The sequence below is a fragment of the Aythya marila genome, assembly GCF_965140915.1.
Source record: "Aythya marila genome assembly, chromosome: 7".
In the NCBI taxonomy this organism is placed as follows: Eukaryota; Metazoa; Chordata; class Aves; order Anseriformes; family Anatidae; genus Aythya; species Aythya marila.
In genome coordinates this window covers 27,644,360-27,662,684 of record NC_139048.1, presented here as the reverse complement: position 1 = coordinate 27,662,684, position 18,325 = coordinate 27,644,360, and positions in this window count along the sequence as shown.

Here is an 18,325-nt window from a genome sequence, read left to right as displayed (position 1 = left end):
TCGAGCAAAATTTAAATATGCTTAGCTGACTGTCCTTTGTCTTCCTTACAGGGTCTGTGTTTTGTTATCTCAAATGACAGCATTTGTCTTTGTCAGAAGCCATTGTGTGGAACTGGTCTTATTGTGTGCTGACTTCCCTGCCTCATCCCAGACACAGTTGCATTTCTGTTTATGAATTTAAGAAATAAATAATAAATAATTCAGGTCCCTGCTGGTGGCAGCTTGTTTGGTTCAGGAGAAGCGGTTTCCAGAACCGCAGGCGGCTCCTAGGCTGGATGTCAGAGCCTCCAGTAACTCGGGAGCCCCGCTGCCACCGCCCCTCCCCAGCGGCTGCACATGGCCGGACCGCAGCTCGCCCAGCATCGGGCCCTGTGATGGGGGTCATGCGAGGGAAGGAGGAGCAGAACTCATTCCTGCCCGTCTCGGTCCTCCTATAACCACCACCAACCTCCTTGCCCTGCCTCAGCATCAGTCAACACGAGTTTGACAGCTTTCTTTTCCACTTAAACAAGGAGATTTTTTTTCAAAAGCCATTTTTAGGATCAAACCTCTCAGCATTATTAAAGTTCTATCTTTAGAGAGCTTAAGGTCATGGTACCTGATACCCTTCTCCCTTTCCATCATTGTTCATAACAACTCCTAGTAGGCATGCAGCTGAAGTTTGCTTTCCCATTTCAGACTGGATTCTTTCACTATGCAAATGACATTATGGGCACCAGTGGGGTAACTGGGGGGGTACACATCTCTTCAGCAAGGCTACGCTGTTTCCTTTTCCTCCCCCATGTGAATTACTTGCACACCTCTGTTAGTCCAGGATCACTCCCACTGGTGTGATGACACCACAGAAAGAGAAAAATACAACGTGCACTTGCAAGTGTATGTAACACACAAGTAGAAGCCAAAAGAAACACTATCAAGGACAGGTGTAGAATTTAGACAGATTCAGAGACAAACAGAGGAAAAAGTTACGTTGGGCACACCAACCCCAGCTGTCCTGCTTTAGTCAGGACTTGTAGATAACAAATGCCAAAATAAGAGCAAGATGCCACCCAGCTTCCCACACAAGGCGCTCTGCTTGGCTGCGGATTCAGAGACCAGCAGCTGACTCTACAGGGGATATGAAAGACAGGTAAAACGTGTCAGGCCCCAGCTGACAAACATATTTGAAAGCAAAGCTTTTATAAAATATATGAATTTATTATGTGCCAATCTGCCTAGTGCAGCGTGGAACTGTAAATCTGCATTTTCACATTCACAGGTACCCTCACGTCTGCACGCATTGACTGAGGACACAAACAGCATACGAGAAGTCCAGACTGCAACAAGCTTGGCTACAGAGTTTCCCAGGCTTCTGTGGAAACCTGGAACCACGCTCCGGCTTGATTTGTGCTTTCAAAAGAAGCTGAAAAACCAAGGCAAGGCTAAAGAAGCTGTTTAATGTGTGGTTACCAGGTCCCAGCTCTGCCGGCTGGAAGGGCTCCAGCAGCCGTGCCCCCCACCAGGCGGAGCAGACTTGGCTGCCCTGACTTGGCTGCCTTGCAGGAACATGACGGATGTCTCTATTTTGCCAGGGAACTCCAAGGAAACATCGTTATAGGTCCTGAAGCAACTTAAGCACTAGGACTCACCTTCAGCCAAGCTGGCGAAGGTCCTTCCAATTACACACCTCTCCATTTAGTCGCCTTCTCCTCCTCTGTAAGACAAGAGGGGCTGGGAAATGCCCTATCACTTCAAAGGAACATTTGTTCTTTATGCCAGGTGGATTAATGATTAATTCGTTTAATTAGTCATTCACACAGCACTTTGAAGACATAAAGCTATAAGGGCTTAAGGAGATTTGTAATTAGAAAGTGTAATATAGAGGTGACACCAGTTGCACTGTTTAGCACTTGCCAAGTACCTGTGCCTCCCCTAGGTGCCGTCTGTCCGGCCAGCTGGGAGGGGTGACCTACAGGCACAGCACAGCTGTCTCTGAGCCACTGCCATCAGACGATCGGTCCCAAAGAAACCGTGGTCCTGCTTGGTTATGTCCAAGGCCATAAACCACGCTGTTCAGGGAAGGCCTGAGGAATGCCTCCCCGAGCCTTCCTCGGCTGTGCAGGAGCCTGGCACTGCCTCCAGCGCCTCATTGGCGAGGTCGCCAGTGGTGCCCATGGCACATGGATGGAGCAGTCCTTTCCTCAGCAACAGCACCTGAGCAGACCAAAACATGCAGGTACCCCAGCAAAAACCCAGCCCCCCAAAATGCTGCAGTTCACCTTTAAGAACAAAAGGGTCAGATTGGTTTTTGCATAATTCCGAGTGAAAAGCTAAATCAGCAGTATTGTGCCTTAGTTTCTCAGGTTCTGCTTCAGACACATTTATGCATTTTTAGTACTATACCCATGAATTTTTAAAAGTCCAAATAAGTGTGCCATTTTTTTAGGATCATTTTAAGTCTAACCTATTAGAGTTAAACTATTTAAACTGTAATCTCAGGTCTCGACTATCAAGTACAATCTTCAGACAAAGTGCTATTCACAGATCTCATTCAGTGGATAGCTTAAAAAAATAACTTGCATTAGCTTCCAAGAGGTTCAAAATTGCTTGGGCAATTTCCGGACCAACAGAAAAGGCAAAATTTGTCAGATAAATGATTCATTGTGAATAATTCCCCTTCTCCCAGAAATACAGTGCAAAAAACACATGCAAGATGCAGAAAGCCTACGTGCTGCTTGGGTTGTGATCTGATACGCAACACTATTCATCCGACAGCTTTCATGGGCGCCAAATAAATTTAGAAATGGAAAAGAAAAGAGAAAGTCACAGCAAGCAACTTCTGACAAGTTTTTGGAAGTAAAAAAATAAGAAAAAATAGCTCTCCAGTGCGTGTGTAAAAATATCTACATTACTTCAATATTAGCAACACCAAAAGAAATATAAAAAGCCTTCCTGTTGTATTTTAAATATAAGAAGGAACAATCCACGATATGTCTGATTCACGCTGTAACCCATTTACCCTCACAATTCTAGTCAGAAAAGAAGTGATGTACCTAAACGTACATCGCTGAAAATATGCCAAGGTATGCTGGTATTATTTATTGCCAGTGTCAGGCAGGCTGTGGATGTGAGCCGATGAGTGCACAAAAGGAGCCTGTCAGTGAGCAAGACCACACATGCTACCCTTCCTTGCTCGGTGTTTCCGTAACTGCAATCACCAGCTTGGACATTTTCAGGTAGGTGTCAATCTGCTGTCCCCTGTCAAGACAAACCCTTCTGGCTGCACACAAAACCACAACAAAGAGCCCTCTGGTCCCTGAAGTCAGCTGCAGTTAAGCAAAGCATGCCATGATCCTGGCTGCTGTTGTAGGCACACACATCTCCAAGAGAAGTTACCCTTTCAGCACGTCAGTCATCTGAGGTGGAAGGCACAGTGAGACCCTCTTCTCCCCCCACCCCCCAGAATGCCCCGCATTCAGTTTCTCCTTCTCCAGGCATCTTTTTTATTTTTCTCCTTACAGCCACTGCTGCTGCTCCTCCTCTAACAGCTGACTGCCGGGGAGGAGTGTTTTTTCCTGGCTGGTGCTTCTCTCGCTACTTTGCAGTAGCTCAGTTTGCATGTAAACGGTACACAAACAACAGGAAAAAAAAAACTTGCTCTAGTATCTGAGGATGTTTATATAGGGATATATGAAACTGACAGTCTGTAGCAGCTTCTTCATCCAGTGCTCTGCTGTCAGACCATTGCAGCACATAAGTGACACTAAAACTATGCTGGATTTTCACAGGTGCTCTGAAAGCCTTGTCTAATCAGAGCTGAGCAGGCCCCACCACCCATTCCCTCAGAAAGGGGTATTGCCCATTTACACAAATGGAGTGCAAGTCCCCAAGCTGCATGAAACACACCACAGTGACTGACGTTCCAGGAGAGCCAAACCACTGTTAACATTCACAGCTAAGCCTAACACTAAATGGTAAGCAGGATATGATTATTAAAACAGCTCAGCAACTACAACACATCATTAAAGCAGAACAAGCATTACATTCCCTAATTTTCTTCTTTTTGTTGCAAGATGTTACTTCCTTCAAAGCTGAAAAGTGTGGCAGTTCTTTGAAGTCCTAACAGCCATTATTGTTACCAAGTTCTCCCTTTTTTAATTGCTTTTTTATTCATGAAAAGTCAATTAAAAAAAAAACACCCATAGATTGAATTACCAGCATTTCCAGCTTATCTGGCCAGTACAGGGAAATTGTTCGGATATCATGTCACTCTTATTATTTGCCTGACATCCATTGTTCAAAAAATAAAGTCTGTTAAGTACAACAATTCAGAGTAGCAACAATTGTTATCAATCTTTCTGTCCTTATCATCCTACCTCAGCTTTTATGTATCATTAAATCTTCTGCATCTTCAGTGTGCAGGCACACTATTATGGACTAACACAGTAGAGAAGCAATGCTTCTGAAATTAAAGCATTAGAGCAGCTATTCCCTTCACAGTTTTATTTTTTCCTAACATAAAGCTGAAAATTTTGGATGAGAACAGAATTTTTACCTCAATGTTTTCTGGTAGTCAAAACAGTATAATTTTGTTAGCGGTTTTGTGAGAAATATTCATAAGCATCTCCATAAATAATCATAGAACAGTTTGAATTGGAAGGGACCCTAAAGGATCATCTACTTCCAACCCCTGCCATGGGCAGGGACACCTCCCATCAGACCAGGTTGCCCAAAGACCCATCCAGCCTGGCCTTGAACACTACCAGGGATGGGGCATCCACAGCTGCTCTCGGCAGTCTGAGCCAGTGCCTCTTTTAGTTTTAAGCTGTTAGCCCTTGTCCTATCACTACACCGCCTGACAAAGAATCCTCTCTGTAAGGAAGAGGAGAACTCAAACCTAAATACCTTAGAAATCCTACCATTTTCTATTCTTAAATTTTGTCTGGGAGATGTTCAGTCATGAAAATATAAGATCCAAAAATAATTTTAAAAGTCTTGCTTGGGTGCATAGATGGAATTATCGAATTCTTGACTGTAATATTGCTGAGGAAATTTGGAAGGAGAGATTAAGATATTGTCAGAGAAATCATTTTGATGAACCACTTTCAGGTGGTTGTAAGCATGTTCCGGAAAAACTGATCAAAGCATTTATTGTTTTGCTTCCCATTTAACATGAACGACCAACTTGTATCAGGCACAAAATGAAATTAATTACTGCCCAAAGGAGTTCATGATCTGTGGTTCAATGTGCTAGGAAATATCACATACGAAGTATAAAAGGTTTTAAGATGCAAGGCTTAATAAAATAGTTCCTCTGAATGTGTCATTGATGAAAAAATGCTTTCAACACCATCAGCAAATGTGGTGAATGCATTCAAGTGTAATTTCAAAATGAAAACCAGTTGTTTGTGATTTTAACTTTTTCAAAATTGCGTAAACCTTATTTAAAATAAAACAAAAGAACATTAAAAGCACGCCATATAAAGAAATAGTATGTTTCATTGTGAATGAAGTTTGGATTTTTGTTTCAATGAAAAAAATACTGAAACTTTTTTTTTTTTTTTTTGTGGAAAAGGTTTGAAAATCTTTCTTGATGTTTTTTTGAAAGAACATCTATTATTCAGACAGACACACACTGAATTTCACAGGTATTTCATAGGTAGCCTCAAGTGAACTTGAACACTCCCAGAGCACAAGTCAGTAAATAAAGAAAACATGACTGAAGGGAAGAGCTGGACATTTTTTTCCACCAAAACAAACAGCAAGATTTACTCTAAGAAGTTTTTAGGACATAGGAGACAAACACAAACTACCTTTATGTTCACATATAGTTAAGTGAATTGTTTACACGAGTGAAGGCAGGGAAAAAAAGAGTTTCTCTTAATATAATCTTAATACATAGAAAATCATTTTTCTTGAAAAAAAAAAAAAAAAAAAGGTTTTTCATGTTGTTTTCCATTTTAAAGTTGATCTATTTCAAAAAGATGAAAAACAAACAACCCAGACAATCTCCCAACTGGTTAAACAACCTGAATAGGACGCAAAATTAAAAACAAAACAAAACAAAAAAATCATTTCAACCTGACATGAAACAAAGTATTTATTTTTTTCAAAACCCTGAAATCTCCATCTCACTTCAACCCAGCCCACACGTGCAGGGAGCTGCTAGGCCACACAGCCACTGTGACAGAAAGGCTGTTACTCACCCAGTGCCGCTGAAGAGCTGGTGGCAACGTCACGCAAAAATGTACCTGCTTTCACACCTTCTGTAGCACCAAAGCAATCCTGGACCTTCCAGCAGATACGCAGTGAGGACACTTGCTCCGTGCCGGGCTCTTTCAGAGGGGCAGCTCGGGATGAAGGAGCTCCCCAAGGCAGGGGAGAGGCTGATGCCAGCCTGACTGCTTGCCACAGCTTCAGTTCTTCACACACACACCATGTTCTGCCAGGTGAGGCCCTGAAGGAATGCCAGCCATCCCAGGGTGCCTGTGGCCTCCTTGTTTCAGGACAGGTGGACTTCTGTAATTAAAACAAGGCCCAGGTTAGGACACAGCTTAATTCCTCCTCCACCCAGCTGATGTGAGGGGCCGGTCACCTGCTGCCTCTCCACAGCACTGCAGCACCAATGTCACAAACACGAGGGCACTGGTTTTAAAGGAAGCAGTGGTGTGACAATTGGTGTAAATTACTAGCCAAAGTTCATCATTTCCATGGCTGGTGCTGCACTGGCCTCCACACAGTCAGACCACACCTCACGGAGAGCTCATTGCCAAAGGGGGCACCTGTTCAGTGACAAACACCCTTCCCTCTGTTCACCTCTCCAGAGACTCTTCTTTTTGCCAGCTCTCTTCAACAACATACTCTACACCATCCATGTGGCACATACACTCTCCTCCTCCCCCTGCTTAAAGCCATGCACAACCAAAAAACCCCACTCTCCTGTGGTACGCTGAGGCAGGCCCAGCGGCCCAGCATGCGGCCTCCCACACTGTGCGGGCTTCCAGGCTGCAGCCACAAGCTGCGTTCTGGTCTCTGAGTTTTATTACTTTTCTGTTGCTGCTGTTTTACCCCCGCAGACAAGCTGGAGAATAATGGGGGAATTTCTTCCAGCCTGTGCAGTATTTAGGGCTCATGTGTGCTGGCGACATCAGCTGCTAGCTGAGGCTGCCTAATTTTGTGCCGCATAACAACCTTACAGCAGAGGAATGGGATCCACTCAGAATTCCTTGTAGTGCTCTTACAAATTTCATTTGCTTGTAAATTTAGGCAAGCGGCGGATGTACTAGATGCCAAAGTGCTCTGTGCCTCTGCCTGTCTGCTCTACAATGAACAGCAGAGGTGCCCATTTCTGCCTGCCCAGGCTCAGCTAAAAAGAGAGAAATCAAATCTGTTTTTGCCATTATGTCCCCTGGCTCTCCCCCCAGTCATTAAACAAATGTGACTTTTAGCCACAAAATAGACGCAAACCACAGGTGTAGCAGTTTTGCGTTTTCTAAAAAAACAGTTTTACAGCCATCCCTTGGAATAGCCTCTCTTGCTCGTGAACCTGGCAGAATAAATAAGCCAGCTGTTTTGATGATGATTTTTAGATCCTTACAAAATGCATTTTGCTGGGCTGGCAAAATCCGTATGTGACCTATCTCTGAGGTGTTTTTCTTTTCCTTCATGGCTTTTTGATGTGCGATTTCTTCCCTTAGGTTTGCAAGACATGGAATCACAAAAAAGGGGGAGAGATTAATATAGCGCCCTACCTCAGCTGTGTAAGGACACTCAGATTTCCCTCACCCCCCAGATCTGTATATATACACAACACCTATGACAACTGCAGCCCAAGAGCCACAAGTATCCTCTGACCCCCCACTGGATACCATTTTTGTTCCAATCTTGCTCTCTTGCCCAGTTATACACAAGAAAGAATAAGTTAACTTTTTTTTTTTTTTTTTTTTTTTTTTTTTTTTTTTTTTAGGATTTAGTTCCCCTAAGACACAAATTTTATGTATATCTGCCGCACTACAACCTTAAAAGAAGCAACTGTACCCATTAGTGGTGGCTGTGTCTTCAGCTTCCTCGATATCCAGTAGGAGATAAATTAACACAGATTTTGTCACTTTCAAAAAATCATACATTCAAGATTTTTCATCACAGTGGTTTATTGTATTAGATATCAGTACTCTAACCTCTCCATTACAGCCTAAAGGACAGGCTTTATGAAGCCATAATAAAAATATGACAGCTATATTAGTTACTGTAGTTGAGATTTGGAGGAACGAAAGCATTGTTTGTTACAAAATGGCATCTACAGAAGAACTGTAATAAAACAGACGTGTTCAGATACAGATATAGGTATGGTTATGTTCGTATCACACCATCCAGGAGACCCTCTGATAAAGTCAGTAAAGATGACAAGAGTGAGAGAAAGACTGTGCTTTTGTGCAGCAGATATGAGTAAGGAATTCACAGGTGAAGAAAGTAAGGAACGAAGAACAACGAACCCAGGCAAGAGATGCAAAGGGCAGTCATTGTGGAAGAGTTCTCATTATGGGCCTCTCAAGTCAAGGTCATAAGAATGTCAGCTTTAAATCTCCTGAGCTTAAGAGACAGCTCCCTTGCAGGCAGGAACAGCCCCAAAAACTAAAGGAAAACGGTGGGAGAACAGTAAAGAAGAGCCAGGAGTGATACTGGGTCAGAAAGAGGCTTCCACAGCAGGAGGCACTGAGTAGAGAGCCCAAGGTGATGTGCACTGTGCTGAGAGAAGATCAAGCAGCCAAGAGAAAGGTGTTCAGGGTGGGCAGCACAGCCACGCCACTGTCTCACACCCCTTGTAGGAAGTGCCAGCACAGGCTTCCTGGAGAAGGAAAGCTGCTTCATTCTGCAGGGAGAATGGAAACTTCTGTGCCATATTCAAGTCTTCAAACTCTGCCCCAGTCCTAGACATGTCTGGAAAACCCATGGTCTCTGAGTCTTTTTAAACCCTGGCTGTTCTACAGAAACAATGATTCATCTTAACAGTGCCACAAAGATCCGTGGCTTGTGTGATGCAACTAGTTGGACGATGTAATTCATTTCAGCCCGTGGGCTCCTACAAAGTTACATCCACTGTCATGTTGGCACTCATCTGAGCTGGTTTTTGAACTGGCAACCTACAGGTAAAAAGCCCCGCATTTCCCTATTTTGAGCTTTCCGTTTGTTCAGATTCAATATTTTATGTTCCCTATGGCTTTGGTGTTCATGCAATATTTAATAGATGTGCACACTGCATTGTGGATCACAGCGTATCACGTATTTCTGCAGAAATAATGTAAACTATGACCACATGAAAGATCTCATGACATGCCTGCAAAATACAAGCCTACAAAATCAGTTATGAAACAACATGCCTTACTGCAGGCAGGCTAAGACAGAGAGCTCTGCAGCTCCTCTGAAGCACTCAGTGCAGTCAAATCTATGCAAGTGCTAAGGAGTGACACCCCCACTGGTAGGACACTGCTTGATATTTTGTTTGAATCTCACAAAGAAAATACTTTTATTGGTTACAACAACATCCACACAAGAAAAGGAGTAACAACTACAATTGTATGAATTGTTATATTTCTAACACAAATCAGGTAGACTGTGGTTCCCATCCAAATTAGTAGGAATTGAGCCATTGACCTCAAGTCAAAGCAGAATGAGGTGGTGGAGGTTTTTAGCAGACAAGAAAATCTCTCCAAAAAGGTTTTATGATATTGTCATTATTCCTTCATGTTCTCATTCCTTTTGTGATTATGATCATCACGGGCTTTGGACAGCTGAAACAGGATTTATCCACTATCTTCTACGGGAACCACTCTCAGTAGAAAGATGGGATTTTAGTTAAATTATTTATTTTATTGTACTGAAAAGCATGTCCTTTCATGGAATGTTTATATTTCCCCTTAAAACCCATTGGCCCAAATGACAATTTTTGCTTGCTTTTAGTTACTTTATAGACAAATAAATAAATAAATAAATAATCTACATCCTGGATGCATTTCATTCCTTTCAGTGTAGTACTGTGTCAGAAAATAGTCCTATTGATGACATTATCATTCCCTGCATTTGTCTGCACTTGTTTTTGGTGTTTCACTATTTTTAGTTAGCTATAAAAATTACATATATTTTTGAAGTGAGAAGAATTTGGTTGTGAATTCAAGGAAAAACACCCATGGCTATCATCATAATTAGAGAATTAGCTTTTACTCTTTTATGAATAGTCTTTGTACCTGGGCAATGGAAATGTACAGCTCCATGGGTGAGATGTGCTGTTACATTGCATCTCAGAGACTGGATACAGAGAGGTTGTGAGAATCACCACAATCAGTGGCCTGCAGTGGACACATTGGCCATGTGGTCAAGAGGCTGCCCACAAAAGCTGCTATTGTACCACGTGGCTGGGCAGAGATGATGTGTGTGTGTGTGAAAGAAATGGCAATAACAGAACAGGAAGGAAGAGCTACAGCTCCTTTACCATTGTTCCTTTAAATACACCCTTCATATCATTCCCCCAAAACAAGAGAGTAGCTGTAATTTATATGATTTTTAATTTGTCACCTTAATTCAGTTACACTGAAATGGTGCTCTCAGTCTTAAGTACTTACAGGTGCTTTCTGCAGTGAAATACTATGTTGTTGGCAGGGGGGCAACCAGGGCAGGATGAATTGCTCTGCTGCTTGGGACCGAAGGGATGAAATCCTTTCTTCCAGCAGGGTTTAGCCCTCTGTAACTAACATTTTACTCACCATGCTCCATGCAGAGAAAATATGAAGCAACATTAATTCTCCCTGCTGCTTTATCTACAGGCAGACTCCATTTTCAAATTGCAAAGCAGCACACAAAAGAAAAAACTGATCATCAAAACCCTTGGAGTTACTGAAGAACATGGTGGCAGAGAGAAATGAAGAAATAAAAAAAATTCCTTATACCCCATTTCATCATTTTGACCCCAAATCCCCTAAACACTGATTACTGGAATATCCTCCACCAAAGGAAAAGAAAAAAAAAAAAAAAGAAAAGGGCTTGATACAATCCCAGAAAGAACTGCCCACAGCAGAGATGCTATAACAAACTCAGTATTTATACTGCACAGGAACATTAATAGTGCACTTGGTGAGAACATATACACTGTATTTGGCCACAGCATTTTCTGCTGTACATGACAGGGTACTAATCTACTTCTTGTAACACTGAGTGCTAAACACAGAAGAGGATTTTGTCACCCAAAGCAACTGCAATAGCTAATAACACAGCAGAAGTACAAATACTGATGCAGATCTTAACTGTAAAAAGCTATTTACAATCTGCAACAGGGAGTGAAGCACAGAAGAGCTAACTAGGGTCATTACTGGGCTGTCATGCTAGCCTCCCTCTCATCTGCTCACAAACCTTTCCCAGCCAGGTTTTCTATTAGAGTTGCCTCTTCAGGCACTGCAGCCCAGAGCTCAGCTCCTGCTCAGCCTGGTGAGCTCTGATTCCTTTTTTTTTTTTTTTTTTCATGGAAAAATCTTTCTAAGGACCTTACCTAAGTGAGTAGCACATAACCCCCAGTACCTTCCTGCAGTACTGCTGCCCAGTACCTTGAGCAGGTGGGTGTGTGGAAGGAATCAGAGGGCAGCAATGCTTATTTTATATATATATATAATATGTATTATATATAACACACCAGTGTTATATATTGGGTGACAGCAATTTTATGAGTATTAGCGATGATGCTAAAATACAACATAGGCCTCTGAGGACAAACCATGGTCATGTAATTGCAGAAACTGAGATCTCTTTCCCCCTGAAGTAAAGGATCATGTAATTAATTCAAGCACTAATTAAAATTTAAATAATTGATAATATTATTACTAAGGAACTATATATAGCAATGTCAAGAGGCCCAGAAAATCTGGAAGTAATTGAATTAACTGTGGCTAGGGTGTAGCAGTAAGCAACCATCCCACGTGCACATCTGAAAAAAACGATACCTGGCCCAACAGAAGAAATAGTTCAGGAGGGAGAATAGAATTGTGTTAAGTGAGGAACAGGGCCACACAGCCTGAAGTTGCTCATCAGAAGAGACACAAGCAGCTCAGCTGAGGGCAGGCATGAGATGAAGACAGTGCTTGGTACCATGCAAAGCAGTGGAACAGATGAGAACTGTAATGACAGAGCAAAGAACGTTTTTTAGCATTTCAAATTAAATGGAAATTTCAGCTGTGGATTTGAAATGACCATAAGAGTATGCTATCCATCACGTTAGGACTTTAACATAAGAATAGTCATGTAGTGCTGATAACTAGCCTATGCTTGTTTCTAAGGCAGAGTTAATGACTTAGTCATCTGGAGGAAGAGAGGGCACAGCAATGGCTAGAGGGGGATAATCATTAGGATGGGACTTGCTATATCTGATGATCGGTCTAGCAGCAGCTGCCAAGCAGAGAAATTCAAGAAGCCCACTGCAATCTTGTCCAGAAGCAAGGAATGCTATCACCAAGGCTCCTGGGGGTCTCTGAACACCCTGAACAACCTGTTCACAAAGGTGGTGGGGATCTGATTCAAAAGGGGAAAGCAGTAGGTGCTGTTGCTTATTTCACCTGCTCTGAATTCAGCAGCTTCTTTGCTATTTTCTAACATCAGGACTCTTGTGATAAAACCTCTTCCCTCCATCTGCAAGGCTCTTTCCCTGTCTGGCATTCGTGAGTGATTACACGAGGAATGAAAGCTATTCGGAGTGGGGAGAGGTACAAGAAATTCTGTTATTGGTGATCATCATGCACAATTTACACGAGAACTTAAAGCAGTGCAGCTCAGACCCAGGCTTCTGTCGCTATTAAAAAGAATTACTATTTAATGAGCTTCTATTTTCATTAATGGTGTGAGATTAAGGCTGCTTGCCACCAGGTGAATACTAATAGACAATCTTTAAGCAAATGAGGCCCTCATTCCCTTCATTTTAATTTATGATAGAATAAAACATGCTTTCTAATTCTCCATTTTGTTAAGCAGAAGCTTCACTGCAGATTTCTTGCTTCAGCAATTGAAAGCATTTGATTTTACTTTGTCCCCTTTTCCTTTAAGGCTTTATTTGAAGGAAAAAGTTTTATGATAAAAAATGAATAGAAACATTACGATGAAATAATTAACTACACGGAAAGCTCCTTTCAGTTTAAATATTCCACTGCCGTGCGTGAACTGAGGGCAAACCAGAGAAATGAGCCTGGCTCAGAGCAAACGTGGGGCTGGCAGGTGAGGTCTGTTGGTGTAGCTACAGGAACAAGTTACCATGAGATTCACAGCACATTAACTGCACCATGGGAGCTGCCTGTGCACATGCCTCCTCCCGAGCTAAGCGTGCAGCTCACTCCCAGGAGGCACTGTATCTTCCCACCTGCAGTGTACAGAAGGTCTCCACACCGGTAGGGGCACCTGAAGGCAAATAGTGAGGTAAATCCGTGGAAGCTTATGAGGTCTTCCTCCCAAGGCCTGCTGAGGGTGGGAGGCATGAATACACGTTTGCACATCTAACTGGGTTACTTTAGCTTACTCTGCAGCAGGAACTGGACCCTAAGCACCAGATGGGTGCCGAGGGTCTCTAAAAGCCATATACAAATAATGGGATGGGGAAGATGGAGCCAGGATGCAGAGAGGAATCTGACACAGAAGAGTAATGGATTAGACGAAAAACCTTTTCAGCAGCAGTTTGGGGAACGATTATACTTGTTGAGAACAAAGAAAACAGTGTTGTAGCAATCAAAGACATAAAGAGTGAGCAAGAGCTCAGGAAAAAAAAAAAAGCATTTTAGTTGTTAGGATGCACTCAGTAGGCCATATCTTAGAGAAGAAATACCTGCAGTTCTTAGAAATGTCCAATACAAAATAATGTCTAATTATGGTTTAAATGGGAGGCAGGGCACTAGTATTTTTCACAGTAAAATAAGGTAGTAAGGAAGGCTTAAAATGAGAAAATTAAGAGAGCTCTGTTAGCCACCATCAGCTTGAGCTGAAGGGTAAGATACCCACAAAGGGGATGGTAAATTTTATTTTGGACTGAATCAATCACAGTATGGACTGAATGTATCACAGTGGTCAGTCTCAGACAGCTGAACAGATACTGTAACTGAATTTATGTTTGTAAAGGGGTAAAAGAGTGAATCATAACCAGAACCTGCTTAAATTTCTGTGATTTGTGTGTGTGTGTGTGTGTGGGGGGGGGGGGGGTTTAGCAGCACTTACATATTGTGCAAAACTCTAAGCAAAACTGCAATAATCTATTATCCATCCTGAGCTAAATGGCCTTTTTAGAAGGCTGTATTTATACAATCATAGCTAAATTAATTGGGATGACAGAAAGCATATGATAAGATTTTTCAATTTTGAATGTAATTATAATCTCCCTTTAACCCATCCCTTCTCCGTAGTTGCATTATTTATGTAATTGCATTATTCCAAGGTCAAAATATAATAATAAATTATAATCAGTTAAAGCACTCAGAGGTTTCTTTCAAACACATGTATTCCAGAAACAATTATATTTTACTTGAAAAGCGAGAATGCTCAGCTCTCTTATTATTATTGGTGCTCAGAGCACAACGATCATATTTTATTCAACATCCTTACTGTTCCAGATAGGTGCCTGGCAAATTGCTCTGAACATTTTCTATTGCAATTATGGACAGATCGCTTAAATGTGGAATCCAATAAATGGAATGGCACTGTGGCATGGGATGGGCTTACACATAAGAAAATGTAAACAGGCTTAACTCCCCACCCCGTGTCTAACGGTGTGCAAAGTCCTCAGACTGTGCAGAGATTATCAACAGGTAGTCACAATTTTCCTTCCATAACAATGCTAAAAGGAATGAGCCACGAATGGCTGGCTAGAGAACAACAATTACTGACATTTTTAACTGTACAACACTAACTGGTAACTTACAGCCTTTTTACTTACAGGCCTTGTTTATTTCTACTCAGAACTAATTCCGTAATCTAACTGACCGCTGAAGTCCATCTGCTGCCCAATTCCCGTAAAGCTCAGGAGCTCTCTCTTCTCACAGGTTACAGAAGCCATGAGACCCAACAGAGCACCAGGACATGGAGTGAGCTAGTTTGTTTGCTTCATCTTGGCTTGTGTCCATGCATTTTCCTTCTAGTTCAATATTGTACTGGGACAACCACCACCATTTAGAAGAGTCATTGCACTGTGTTCTACTGGATGCCTTTTTTTTCCCCCCTAATTTTCAAAGAGGATGCAACAGTCATCCTATTGATTCAGATCCAGCAGAAGGTATCATAAAAGACTTATAAGATATTTTTTTTTGTGTGCGTGTCCTTGGGATCCATTACTATTTTCAATCAAGTCAAAGGAACTTAATTACACAGAAGGAAGCTCTCCATCTAATTCCACATCTGGTCTGATAAGGTGGGCTGTGCAGGTGGTGCTTGAACCTCTGGCTTAGGTTTTCAAAGGAAAGACACTCAAGTGGACCTTACCCAGACAAATTTTACAGATCCTTGACCTTTTCCTTTCAAGCTTGACTAAAAACTACAGTAGCTACTTTTACATAAACACATAAATTAGAAGAACTGGGGTGATCATTTGGCTTTACCGTAACGTGGACAACAATCAGAACTAAAATCAGATCATTTTAGAGAAAAGGCCACAAAAAAAAAAAAAAAAAAAAAAAAAGAACACTGATTCTAAGTTAATGAACAAGTATAACACAGTAAAACCTCATCCTCATTTTTAGTCATGGTATCTTTCAGAAACCAAACCAACAGGTTTGAACGCAAAGCGAATCTGGTATTTTGCTTCTAAAAATCTTTTGCTTTATGCCTGCCCCTCCCTCTCCCCCATAGTTTTGCATTTTGTCTGAAGCTTCAGAGTTTGCCCTTCCAATTTTGTTGTTTCAAAAGTCCTTCAGAATTTCTGCAAGCAAAACTTTATGGCACCATTCAAAGCTTCCCTTAATTTCCAGAGCTGATCAGGAGGGAAGCTGGCCCTGCAGGTATTAACTGGCAATTTGGATTAAAATGCCTCATTTAAAGAAATTACTCCATGGATGAATGGCTACCTTGCAGGAAGAGAAAAATAAACTGAAGGACCATTGAGCTGGCATATGTTTGTGACCTGCAATAGAAGATCCCTGGGAATAATCGCAGAGAACTGCAAAAAGAAACCTACTTTGCAAAAGCAGCAGGATGAACAATGGGCATATCCCTGGTTTAGCTCCAGGGTGGATTTGGCCCTGAGTCTTTCGTCCTTGCTGGAGCGAGCTGTGAGAATCTGTGCTTTTACTTCAAACCTGCAGCAGTCAGAAAGAAGTCTGGAGAGCATTTTATCCTGAAAATTACAAGTAGAGGAAAGAAAGAATAGCACTGAGAGAGTATGACTTTCCTTATTCTGTTAAAGTTTCCCCATTTTACTACAGAACGAGAAAGAAGATGAGGTACTAACAAGAGCCAGACCATTTTCCAACAAGTTTACAACTTAAGTACACAAGGCACACAAAATGGAAAAGGAAACGCTTCAGTCCCAGTTTTAAGGATGGTTAACCCAGGGATTAACAGACAACTGTGACCTGTTCAGAGGGAGCCTGTGCTGTGGAGCTGGAACACACACCAGAAACCTCTTGCATATCTTCTCTTTCCATGTCATCAGTATTTTTCTGTTATACATTTAAAATTGCTTTTCATGGACAGCCACGAATATCCTCACTTTCATCTACTTTTTAGCAGAAGATTCTGCCTTCCATCTCTTTGTTTAAACACATATGAGAGGAAACAGTCTAACAGTGAAATGAGGATGAAAGCCTGTACAGAGGAGGGCTGGTGGGGACAGACAGAGCCATCTTTGTTGGTGTTGTCAGATCTGCACCTTCAGAGCTCATGGGTCAAGTAAAGGTTCATAATGTCATTTCAGATCTGCACCTTACCTGAGCTGTGTTCCCCCAAAGTAGTTTCAAGCAGGGCAGTTGTTCAGAGACTTGATTCACAGTGAAAGATAACTCAGTATACCATAAGCTATAGGTGCACCCTTAAGAAAGTAGTACAAGTCCTAACTCCTGCAGGCGTTAAGAGGAATTTCTGCGACTTTTCCAATAAATGCTTCTCAGAACAGTAACTTGACTGTACTTAAATTCCTATTTTGCTCTCACAAAAAGAAAAAAAAAAAAAAGTACCCTGTTTCTACAGCCAATCTATTTTAAACTTCAATTTCCTGTGCCTGCTAAAAAGACACCTGCCAGCTCATTTGGAAGGCCCAATCAGGTGCAGAAAAAAATGAAAAAATATCCCAGGCTTCCCCAACACAATTAATTCTTACTGAACCTTCTTGATTAGCTTATTTGTGTCAAGTAATTAAGATCTTTAGCAAACTACTCATATGTTCAGGTTATAAATGTCATTTATTTTATACATCCTTTTTCAAACCTGCCAAATAATACTAAAGTGATGCCACAGAAGTGGGTGGATGATGAGAAGACGGTGGAATGGAAAAAGCCTGACAGCTTCCAAAGGGGAGAGGAAGGAAGCTGAGGGCTACAGGCAGGGAGCTGTTGGGAGATGAGGGAAGGAGAACCAAGGAGAGAGAAATCACAGAGCAGGAGGGGAATACAGGGAGGGGAAAGTGGAGAGGAGAGAGAAGGCATGACCTGGAGAGGGAGTAAATAAGATGACAAGGAGGATGTCCTGGGAGCACCACCCATACCAGGCCATGGAGACAAAAGGGGTTGCTTCAAGCTCTGCAGTCTCCCATCAGTAGTGCCTGTGACTGTCATGGCATGTTTTTAAACCAGAGGCCCTATTTCCATTTTTGCCACCCAAACTTTTCCACTCAGCGTGGCCCTGCTGCAGGCTGGGACTGTGTCTCTGCAGTGCTCACAGAGGCCTCAGTCTCAGTGCCTCTAACTGCTACTGAGAGACAAATTATTATAAGTAGGAGAGAAAGAAGAGAAAGATCCCAGTCCCAGGGCTTTTTCCTATCATGTATATCATCTATCTTTTTAAATAATACATTCATCCATTAAATGGGGGTTTAAGAAGAAGAAATGCTCTGGCTCTTTTAAAAGCAGTGTACACAATTGCCATTTTTTCTCTGACCATTTCATTGCTCTGTTTATGGTTCTTTTACCACCCATAAAATTCAAACTTTTTAAATAAAATACTTGAGCTGCAGAGAAAAGGTTTTCATCTCCTTAATGAATACAAATGTCTCTAATCCACTTTACAAAACTTAAAGCCTATAAACATACTGTGGGTGTTTGACAGTGTTTGTCTCCTTTATTAGTCATGTACTACAGCACTGCAATGTTTTTTCACCTTGGGTTTTAAGCTCCTCTCTCTGGACATT